This window comes from Sturnus vulgaris, chromosome 6, assembly GCF_052056855.1.
Source record: "Sturnus vulgaris isolate bStuVul1 chromosome 6, bStuVul1.hap1, whole genome shotgun sequence".
Classification (NCBI taxonomy): Eukaryota; Metazoa; Chordata; class Aves; order Passeriformes; family Sturnidae; genus Sturnus; species Sturnus vulgaris.
This window is the reverse complement of record NC_142248.1, coordinates 37,402,289-37,414,296: the sequence shown is the minus strand read 5'-3', so window position 1 is coordinate 37,414,296 and position 12,008 is coordinate 37,402,289. Positions and strand designations below refer to the sequence as shown.

The window sequence follows — 12,008 nt, the reverse complement described above, 5'->3', positions numbered from 1 at the left end:
AGCATCTCCCTCCTGCTATTCTCATTGCAGTCATTTTACTTATTCCATTTTCAGCTGAAAATTTTTCTTTGGAGCAAAGTAGTGCTGTGGTTACTTTTCCTACCAGCCTTCTTCTACCCACACTAGGAAGGCCTGTCTCCTTGCTATAAAGACTTTTCCTAACATCTAATCTAAGTCTTCTCTCACACATGAAGCTAATTACTGCTTGCCATCCTTTGATGGAAACAGGATATGTGAGGACTTTAAAGTCAACATTGGCTGATGTTTATAATTCTGTCTTCAGTCTTCTGTTTTTTCCTGATAGGTCACATTTTATAATTTTCCCCTTATTCTTTGTTCTCCTCCGGACTCTTTCCAGTTTACCACATCTTTCTTAAAATTGAGAGACCAAAATAAATGTAGCAGAGGCTTTACCAGCCATTAGTAGAGTGGATAATTTCCTTCCATGTTTTATGTAGAGCTTTATTTTTAATAAACACAGAATTATATTATTCTGTTTTGAAATGTTCATCTACAGTTGACTCATATTCAGTCTGTGATCCAACTTACCCAGTGGTTTCTTTTCCAGCCTTTCCTTTTTGATACTGTATATTTGAGTTTTTCTTTTATTGCAGAACTTTGAACTTCATAACATTTAATCCAAGTGATTTTATTCCCCTCTCCCCACAAATTTATCACGCTTACTTCGGATCTTCTCTTTCAAATTGTTTCAGTCTCTTCTACTTCTGTCTTTACCCAAGTTTTAGGACTATTTCCTGTTCCACCAAGTTATTAAGGACTTCAACTGTTCTGAAGCCTTCTCAAGCATAGTCTAGTTTGAAAATGAGACATTGGCCATCACTTTTTTCCATATAGTTGTATACTTCAATTATAGCAACAATATCTAGATAATGTTCCCTTAGTTCTCTTAGTGGAGAAATTGTTTTTGAGAGAATTTATACATTTTTTCATATTTATTTCCCTAAATTTATCCTTCCTAATTTTTTTCTGGAATATAATTATTCTAAAATATTTAAAAATTGTTCTTTGCATTTCACTCATTTGGTTTCTAAGCATCTTAAGCTTCCTGGGTCAAATTCTTCAGCTGGTGGTTAACTGAGTTCAGCTATAACACAATTCCTTTTCTGGTGAATAAGACTCTCGTTTGGTGTTTGTTCTTTACACATTGACAAGCCAAAGGATCACTTTGTACAAAATGAAGTGTGTTGTTTCTAAAAGTAGATGACTGCCTATCACATTCTTTTTCCTATGCTCTTTCACTTAGGACCATAAAATTTTGTCTGGTTTACAATTATTTTTTTTAAATTGCATTTCTTTCATCTGATGCTTTTTGCTGGTTTTGTTTCTTTTTCTTCAAGCCTAGCATTTGAACTACTTATTTTCAAAATGGCCATTGTAGATTGAAATGTCTAGATTTTCATATTTATCAAAATAGCCTCTGGATTTTCCTTGAATATGGATGGGCTTAAAATGTTTCAGGTTTTTTTAATTGTCCATTTTATTTGTCTATATACTTATTTATTTAATTTAGTCACCTTGGATAGAATGGAGCCATATTGTATGTCTCTCTTAGCATCAATAAAATTTCAGATTTTAGTAAAGTTGCACAAGTAAAGTACAATATTAAAATATGTTCAATATAAAGGATCATATCTACCAATAATTTTCATAAATATTATTTTCCCTGGCTCCACTAAAACTTCTGTATAAAGAACCATTGACTTCAATAGCACTGGAGTATTTTCTAGTTATGTAGATAGATACATCTACTAAGTTTTGTGGTGATTTTGTAGAGCAAGGCTTTACTGTGTAAGAGTTTGAATAATGGGATTTGACTGTTAATATAAATGCAATAATGCACAGATAACATAAGGTATAGTATTTATTCAGGTGCTAATTTTAATGAAGCATTTCTGAGGCATTGAAAAATACTTCCACAGTGGTGACATAACTAACTCAGTGCAAATACACTTGGATATTAGATAATGGTCTCTGTTGGGTGATTTTTAAAATTTCAATATTATGTTTTCTTCAAATAAGATTTAATGAGAAAAATTTCTGCACTACAGTGAGAACGAAGCCAATTTCTAGAATGGCTTTTAAGAAATGCTGCCTTTTATTAATGATGCTAGCCTTCCTCAGGGGTCAAAATAGCACCAGTGCTGTCTGACATCTTTGTTGGTGACATGGACAGTGGGGCTGGGGACACCCTCAGCAGGTGTGAGAATGAAGCTGGGTGGTGCAGTTGGAGGAAAGGGTTTCACCTCTCTTGTGAAGTCAGGCTGAGAGAGTTGGGCATGTTCAGCCTGGAGAAGAGAAGGCTCCAGGGAGAACTTTCTGTACCTTCCAGTACCTAAAGGAGCTATAAGAGAACAGGAGAGGGACTTTTTACAAAGGCACGGAGCAATAAGACAACAGGGCATGACATCAAACATGCTAAAGAGAATAGATATGAGACCTTTAGATTAGGTATGAGGAAGAAATTCTCTGCTGTGAGGGTGCTGAGGCCCTGGCACAGGTTACCCAGAGAAGCTGTGGCTGCCCCATCCCTGGCAGTGTTGAAGCCCAGGCTGGAGGGGGCTTTGATCAACCTGGTCTAGTGGAAGATTTTGGAACTATGTGATCTTTAAGGTCCCTTCTAACTCAAACATTTCTTTGATTCTATGATAGTATATGGTATGAAACAAAAGTAAGTCAGTTAGTTAAAAGTGACATGTTGCAGCAGACATTAAAAATCATGGATCAGATTAGTTTCAGTATCAATTTGTTTGTTCCAACAATAAATTATTATTTGGCTATAATTGCATTCTGGTTTCTAACTTTTTAAAAAATATTTTCTTAGCTTTGTAAAGCTTGTTTTTCAGTTGTGAAAACTCAAGATTTAGTTATTTCATTTGAAATAAAGTTTCCTATTCTTTAGGATTCTTAAGACTTGGCAATTGAAGGAAAAATTGAAATCTTTGTAAACTATTCAATAATTTGTTAATTTATTATCTTATTTTCAAGCTCCTGGTAGAAAATACTTGTATTTTCTGAAATTTATACCTGTTTGGTCTCTGTGTTTTACTTTTGTGTGTGCCACTTCGTTTGTATTTGATTCTGAACAGTCCTTATGTCTCTTGAGTATAATATGTCCAGACAAAATGAAATTAATCACATTTATGAATTATAAAAAATATTGCACAAATAATAAGGGATAAGGGCTCACTTAATTTTAAAATCATAGATCTCTAATGTCACATAGTTTAAAAAATTATTCTTGTTTCTTGTTTCCATATTTACTAGTTTTTGAGTTAAATGGAAATTTGTTTTCCAGCAAAATAGTTTTATGTAGGCTCTGTTGCAGGTTATCTGTACTGATGAACCTGATTCACTAGATGTACTAGAATGGGACAAAAGAATTTGAAGAGCTAATATTAAAAGTTTCTTTTTGTCATAATTTCTAAAGTATCTGAGTCTCAGACTACAATGCAAGTTAAAGACTCCTACTTTCTTGCAAAATTTCGTATTGGTATTCAAAAATATTGTGCCTATAATATTTATACCCTCTAATAACTATATTTTTCTTCAAAAATTTATAATAATCTTTTCTTCCCAGAACAGCCTATTTCACTGCTGTCATAGAACTTGTTTTTTAAGCTACCTCATTTGTTTTTATTTTAAGATTTGTTAGGTTAAGTGGTTTCTTCAGGCTACATTTATTTTCTTTAGTATGTGACATTATACTAATGATAGCCTTTGTGTTGAAGTCCTATGTTTGACTGATTTTGCTGAAACTGTAAGCTAAGATCAGACAAGATTTCTTTTCTAGCCATAATTCTAGCAATTGAATCTGTTTGTGTGATATGTATTGGCAGAAAAGAATGACTAATCTTGCAATGAATAGCTTATTTGATAAATGTAGATTCTCTCTTTACTTCACTACATTTTAAGAACAAAGCAGATATTTTGAATTATTCATTATTCAGATTTAACGAGTTTTATGATTTAAAAAATAGTTATTGATAATTTCCCTGAGAGTATTGATTCAGATAAATTTGAAACTCAGGTTAACTCTGTTTAATTTCTGGTGCATGTTAGAGATGGCTTCTGCTACAAAATTGGATAAATTTTTGAGTGCCTGGCACCACTGTTCATCATGAAGTTTTAAAATATGGTTTCTATGAGCACTTGTACATCAATTCAGAAACTCACTTATCTATAGTATTTGTACCATACGATTGCCTGAGCATTTGTGGAAAGCACATATGAACAATATTTGAGCATATTCAAGGTCTATCTGTTTGTAAATACATCGGAAGGGAAACAAACTATTAATTTTACATTATTTTGGCTGATCTTATAAATTAATTTGTAATTTGCAGCTGCATTCTGTTGCAATTCAGATCTGCCTGCTTCAGTGGAGGAAGGCTTTGCACCAAGTGCAGAACTGGGTGACAACGTGGAAAGATCAGCCACAGCTTTCTACTCTTGCAGCTGAACCTTTGGCTCTGGTTCTTCTCCTGAGTCTGCTGCTTTGTGCTGCATCAGGGGAAAACCGTCTGAGAGCTGCTCCGTGTGAGGCATCCCTGTAACAGATCCGTGCTTCTCCTTGCATGATCCACAGCTTAAGGAGATTAATCAAAAATCTCACTCACCTTGAAATTGGGCAGCGATTTACTGGAAGTGCTAGGATTTGTCTCCCAGGATGACAAATAAAAATTGCATCCCTGCTTCCATCTTTTGCCTGTAGTTTACCAGAAGAAGGTGTGAAGATTTAGGGTCATGACAAAATCTTCCAGGAAGACAATGGGGTGTGAAGTTTTGGCCTCGGGAGTTTGTTTGCTGTAATTAGAATGATGGGAGAGATTTTTTTGCTCCTGCAGTGCTTGTTTTCTGAAGGGAACTCTGTATATAGCAGATAAAAACAAATGTTCTTAAAATAGGAATTCTATGCAGGAAAGTTAAAAATACAATTCAGTCTTCAGCTATTCAGATGCAGGTCAAATGAGAACCTATTCAGAATTTTGTGGATAGAAAAGAGTAAGTGCAGGATCTCTAATATGTTATGCTAGAAATAATATTCCTGAAGGAAAGAAGAATTGATTTCCATCTAAGCACACAATAGATGCTGCACATATTTTTAGTATTTGTGGGAACATCAGGACTACTTCCAACAAAAAAGTTAATGCAATTTTGTGGCTCATTTTAGGTTTATTTAGTTAGAGACAGACATGCTGATTCTCAGTGAAAACTTCAGTGCTAAAAAGGGTAAATAATAAAACATATTTTGTGGTAAATATTTTAAGAATTTCATCTGAGTTCTTCAGACCTCACCTCAACTCTCAGTATTGTTAGTATCCTGATAAAAATGTGTTTTCAATCTCCGGCATTCCAAGTTTGTAAGTAAATAATTCTGTCCTTGAACCAGAGTGCAGATTAATTACTAGCTGGACATTGTTCCTCTTGACCAGAGAATATGAAAGTTTTTAACAAAGGGAATATTCATTAATCTTGTGAGATGTTTTTTTTGGAAGACAGATATGTATTTCTGAGGGGAAAGAAACACTTACAAGATTTAAAAAAGGGCCAAATTTTCTGTATACTTGTATATCACATGTTTCCCAAACAAGATGATATAATAGCTGTGTGTCCTTGTAATGTCAAGTGCAATGTCTGGCTACTATGAAGCAGAATATTTATTTTGCGATATTAAAAGATTAAATATGTATTATCAGGCCAAATCAGACAGTCCTGTTTTAACAAGACACTTGAAAAAATCAATTGCTAACAGTCTGAAGAAAATGATTTAAAGAAACACAATAAAAATGTGTAATAAAGTACACAGACATCATTGATGGGCTGTGTAATTAAAATCAGTGGCTTCTTTACCTAGAAGTTTAATCAATTTAGGAGGTGGATGGATAAAACCAGATGTATAGATGGGGACCTTTATTAGAGTTTCCTGCTTTTAAAAAATTTTACTTAGTGTGTTTTAGTCACGTTACTTCAGCATTAGGTGGAGCAAGGTCAGTGTAGCTCTGGCTTGCTTGCAACATGAGGAATGCTGCTCCAGAATGATGCTGTCTCTGAGGGAATGCCCTGAGTCCTCTTTAATTTGCTTTATTATTTAATTCACGTGAGGTATTCTGGCGTGTGTGTATTGTATGTGTTCCTTTGATCCACAGAGTATCTGCATCTGTTATAGGTTGTAGGTGGCAAGTTTTGTTCAAAACCTTTAATTTTAGAGCACTGCTTTGGTCATAGGAGTCCTTGGAGCAGTTTCTTTTATCAACCAAAGTTGTGAATGCTTCACTAATACAAAGGAACTTTTGAGTTGTAGGCTAATCTGAATTTTTCCACTGTTCATTTTTCAATGGGGTCAAATTAGATAATTTTCCTGTGTAATAGCAAACCTCACTTTTCATTTGAATTTAAAGGGCAGAAATTCCTTCTGAAATAGAATATTTAGGAATATGCAAAATATTTCTTGAACAGCTCTAAAGCTGGCACTTTGGATCAGATGAGTTCTAAAACATCACTGGTTGGAGAAATATAAAAAAGCAAAAAAAAATATGTAAATTTTCAGGACCACTAAAGACTCCAGATTCTAAAAGCTAAAGTTATGAGAAAGAAAAAAACATCACACTAAGAAAGAATAGGAACAAAGGGCTACTTAATAAAGTAAGAGTTGATGAATGAGTTTTCCACGGATTTATGCCCACTAGAACGGCTGTGCTTGACACACCTTAACAACGGCGTTTGCCACAGAAGTATTTTTGTGCATGCAGTACAATAAATATTTGGTCGTTATGGCTAGAGCTAACAGCAGAGTTCAGGGCCATGGGTGTTAGGAGAGCAGTGTGAGGGCACGAGTGTTTGTGTACATCAAGTACTCACAATAACCAAGCCCATATCTTTAACAGTTACTGCCAGGTAACGCTGAGCTACTGCGAGCAAATGCTTGAAATGAATTTCTTGCTGCCATCTTGTGTCTAAAGGCTAAATGGCAAGGAAATTTCTGGAGTTTCAAGTACTGATTTTTCATTCAACATCAGGTTTTTCCTCTTGTTTCTCTTAATGCCAAAGCATAGACAGAGGTTAGTCCTAAGATGTAAGTTTTCAAGGTTTGCTTTTAGAAAGAATGGGGAAGTGCAATTTAGCTTATGCAAGAGATTCTGTGAAGTTTTGGTGAGAAATATTTAGTAGAGTGGCAGTTCAGGTGTTAAGAGTTGCTTTCCCCAATCATATTCCCAGCAGAACAGAATATGAGGTCCCAGAAGAAACGATTAATAATATTACTTCCACGATAGACAGGGTGGAGCCTGTGTTTGCAACACTGGTCTCCCTATTAATTTTCTTCATAAATCCATACATGGTACACCTTCTAGCAGCATCGTGTTGTGCTCCAGAAAGACCCCAAAGGGCTTTTACCCTGTTATATATAAAATCTAAAAGCACAGCATTGTAGGATACAGTAGGTTGCTTTTCAGGAGTATCCACGAAACTTCTATGAAGATGACATGACCTGTTGCATAATTTTTTATTAATTCCTCTCATGGTTTTTTATTCATTCCAACTACTCTTGCTCATGAATCTTTGCTTCTCTGTGTTCCCTTTCTTATATCCCATCCAAACTTTAACTGCAAGTCCCATCCAAACTTTAACTCTTTCCCTTCTCAGCTGAACTAGAGTTTTTGGCTGATGTGAAGGGCTGTTACTCTGTGCTTCTTCACAGGAAAGCAGTGCAATTTCCATTTGTCTGCTAGAAGGTCAGCTGTGAGAGACAAGCAGAAACTGGCAGTGTCTGTGGCAGCTTTGGAGGTAGGAGTGCTTGCAGTAACTGCTGACTGCAATGGTGGTTAACCCACCCCAAAGAGCTATTCACTGCAACAGCTTTATTGCAAACATCTCAGGAGACTCTGACCATATTTACCATGTAATGAATGCAATGGCAGCGAGAAATTATTGAAGGCAATGCAAAATCAATTCACCTGAGTTAGTGGGCTGATGGGAAGGCATTTCCAAAGCAGAGGAAGAGGATGATCTTGCATTGAGAGCAACCACCCTCTGTATTCCTTGGTCTATGCTGAACTCACCATCTAGATCATTCAGTTCTTTAGCAAATGCTTGACTTTCTTTCCAAGCTGTACCTGCCCCATCACGAGGTTTTCTGCCAACAATGTATGACCATGTCTTTTTGAGTAATTTTTTGAAGATCCCATATTTTCAATGCTGTCTGCACACCCAAGCATCCTCAGTCCTTTTCCAATTGAAACAGTTCAGCGTAAGAAATTGGTCCACCTCTTCCTACTGCCTGTCAAACATGTAAACATCTTGGGGATTCTTGGCATGAGAAAAAAGTTTGATTATATTAAAAATAAAGACAATCAATGAAACTTAAAGTTTTTGGCTTAAATCAGTGATCACTGAGGTCTGTTGACTTTCATGAATTTCTGTCTGTGGAGATGAGAGCTGGAATTATACAAGTGCAAAAAATATCTCTCCATTCTCTAGGCTCTGGAAATACTGTTGGCGTAAACCACTGGAACAAACTACCCAGAAGTGAATTCTTTCTCTCTTGACATTTCTAAATAAGACCAAATGCCTTTATGGAAGATATATTTTGTTCAAACAGAAATTATATGGCCCAGTGCAAAAGTACCTGGATGAAACTCTGTGGCCTCTGTTATACAATCAGAGGCCTTTTTGGATCTCAGATCTAGTGATCTTCAAAGTTTTCTTTGTCTTACCTTCTGCAGTCTCATGTTGTTGGTTTTATTTCCTGCTTTTTAACTAAGACTGTAGACTTTTGGGGAGCCAAAGCCTTTCTGGAAAATTGCCTACAGAAGGAGTGTAGGAAAGCTAGTAAATGGTTGAGGCTACTGTCTCACTGACAGTAATTCTGAATAGTTATTGACATATTGAGTGACTGAAATAAGAAGTCATTCTCCAAAGAATATGGAAGTCACTCTAACATGCTTAAGACATGTGAAATATTTATATAAAACTTATGTGAAATAGCAGACAGTGTTCATTAGACATGGAGTGTTATTTAGGGTTCAGTGCTGACTTGCTTTGAGGTGACTTTCAGGTTCTTCTCAAAAGATATTAGAGCTTTTAAAAATTTGGTTTTAATTTTAATTTTAATTTTTTATTTTCAGCTTCAGTTGTACATTGCAGACGCAGGTAATATTTGATTCTGAATTTATAACTTATTCTTACAACTCTGAACTTTGGACATTTGGAGCAGAAAGCTGGCATAGAAGAAAACAATCTCCTGAAAGAAATGTCTGGACTTGAAATCCATTCTGAAACTGGATCACTTTAGCATTGGCAAGTGGCCATTGGTAATCAATCTTCTGACAAAACAGTGATAGAGTGGCTCCTTTCCTTGAGTTAAATAACTCAAACCAAGATTTGGGATCAGTCCCTGGTGCATAAGTATCAATCTGTAAAAAGAGTTGGCCACATTTCTATGAGGAGATATTTTGACAAATACAGTGTAATCTGCAGATCTAAATAGAATCTGAGGGGAAGGGCAGAATTTACATTTCAGCTGACCTTAAGGAAAGAATTTATGTCACACAGGATACAGATAACTTTATGCTGCAGAAATGCACTTGGTAAGGATGCACTTTCTGATGAAAGATTGTCATGGAGTACAAATAGAGACAGCTAGATGCCCTAGAGCATGTATTCTTCACTGATATAATTTCAGCATAGTCTGGTAAACACTTTGCTAATGTAATGCTTAGATGTGTCCTCTGTCACAATAGAGTACAAAATCCTGAACTTTTGTGCTGAACTGTGGGGGCTGTTATTACTACATTTTAATGTATTTCAGAAAAAAACCTCAATGACCTAAGAGGAGCTGTAATATGCTAAACAACAGTGTTTTAAAAGCAGTACTTAATAGAAACGGCTTCCATACAAACTCAAATCCACGAGAACTCACAAGGTTTTTAGTGACATTATGACTGACATATAATAGCAATAATAATAGTTCCAATAGTTCCTGTATGATCCTTACATGTTTTGATATCCTGATACTGTTTTTCAGAATAAAATCTGTAATGTATTTCTTCATTTCAAAACCGAAGTAATACTCTTTGTACCACCTCCTTGAATTTCTGCAAATTCATTCTTCTTATTCACAGAAAATTATTTTACATAAGAAGAAGTACAGACTAAAAAGTTTAGGATTAATTTACACTGGTAAGGAATTTTTTTGCTGCATGTTCCAGTTTTAATCCAGGCCAGGCCAGTAGTGAAAGTCTTTTAGAGCTCGTAAGAAAGTATCTTTTAGAGCTGATAATAAAATGTCAGATGTGCTGATAAGAAATTGGACACATTGGATCATGGAACCATGATCACCCTGCAGTGATGGTGACCTTTTCTAATCTCGTTACAGATCTGAGCTGGAGTCACTTGACAACATCCCAGTCTTTGGTGCCTACTCATGATGGATAATTCCTGGTATCTAGGCTGTACCCAGTAAACTGGCAATCCCTATTTCCTCTGCCAGATTCTGCATGATAACACAATTTGCAACCTAATTAGTAGCCTAATTTCTAGTCCATATACAAGTAGAATCCTAATAATTTGCTTCTGTATTTCCACTCTTTTATTTCTTTGAAAGTGGACTTCTTTAATTTCTTTAAGTATTCCTCTTTTCCTTCGTGGATAAGATATAATGTTGTGTTACTGTGCCGTTTTTTTTGATGTGCCCAAGGCAGGCAAGAGTGAGAAAGCCCTTGAAGGTTGTCCAGCCTGCTAGGAGAGGATGGACTAATCCATCTTTAGTACCAGGAGCTGCTCTGGAATTTGATCTTCTGGCCCAGTTAAGCCTCTTGTAAGGGTAAATGTCCCCTTCTTGCCTGCCTACAATTTCTTCTCTCTCTTCCTTTACCTTAAGTGTGCAGATGGCTCTATCTGGTTATGTATCTACATTAGTAACTCACTTATTAATAACTTTGTAGTGTGGTTTTCCTCAGTGTTTTATTTAAGGAATGCATGAGGATCACTTGTATGTCTGTCCTTCCACAGCAGTGCAGAAATTCCTATGTTGTTCTTTAGATATGGACCTTACACATCTTGCAAAACAGTTCTTTAACAAAATTGATTCTCAAATATAATTTTGATGTCCTTGTCTCCTAATGGGGTAGATTTCCTTTGAGACTTCCCCTTAAAGAGAAATCCTTTGTTTTGTCAGCATGACAGACACATTTAATAATATGTGTCACTGGAAATAAACATCATGTATTTTATTGGTGTATCTACACATTGAACTGTGGAGGGAGGTGAGGTCAGACATTGAATATGCAAGGCAACAATTGACAATGTAATGTACAGCATTTGCTTGGTGTCCAGCCAAGGATTTGCAATGCTTTTAAAATGGTAAAGCACATAGCAAATATTTGATGTGCCAAACCACAGAAGATGCTTGATGATGCTTATGGAGTGAAAGATACTGTGTTAGTAGTCCCCATAGTGTATTTACTATACTGTACATTTTGCACATGCTATTTATTATACTGCTTGTTTGTAGTCTTTTTCTTCCCATAGTATATTATCATGAACAGAGACCCATTGGGAGAGTTTTCCTTGTTGTGCAATAGGAATTGTGCTTCTTGCTGTCTCCTTCTTCCATAAAATCATTATCAGGAATGGACAATGCTGAAGCATTTTATTACCATATAGAAGAGTGTACTGGAAGCAAAATTAGATGTAACAATATCAAAAAACCCCAAAGAGCTCAAACAGAAAACCAAGAGTAATACCCCAAACACAAAGAGAATTATAGTCTTCAGGGAAAGGGAAAAACATCAGGGAGAGCTAAGGTTTTAAATATCTTTTATTCTCCATAAATTAGCTTTCTTGTTTCTCCATTCATTTTTCACCTCCCCATCCCATCCCATCCCATCCCATCCCATCCCATCCCATCCCATCCCATCCCATCCCGTCCTGTCCCATCCCGTCCCGTCTCCACATTTCCTTTGTATTGACTTTTCTCATGCTGACATGTC

The 12,008-nt window shown here is 35.9% G+C and overlaps 1 long non-coding RNA gene across 1 annotated transcript in view; it reads left to right on the top strand.

Moving 5' to 3' along the window:
- The window catches only part of LOC106850550 (uncharacterized), a 55,965-nt gene that overhangs the window by 34,803 nt on the left and 9,154 nt on the right, over positions 1 to 12,008 (top strand). The window contains exon 6 of the long non-coding RNA XR_015804236.1: positions 10,394 to 10,458. This is a non-coding gene — a long non-coding RNA (uncharacterized LOC106850550). The remainder of the gene's footprint in view (positions 1 to 10,393; positions 10,459 to 12,008) is intronic.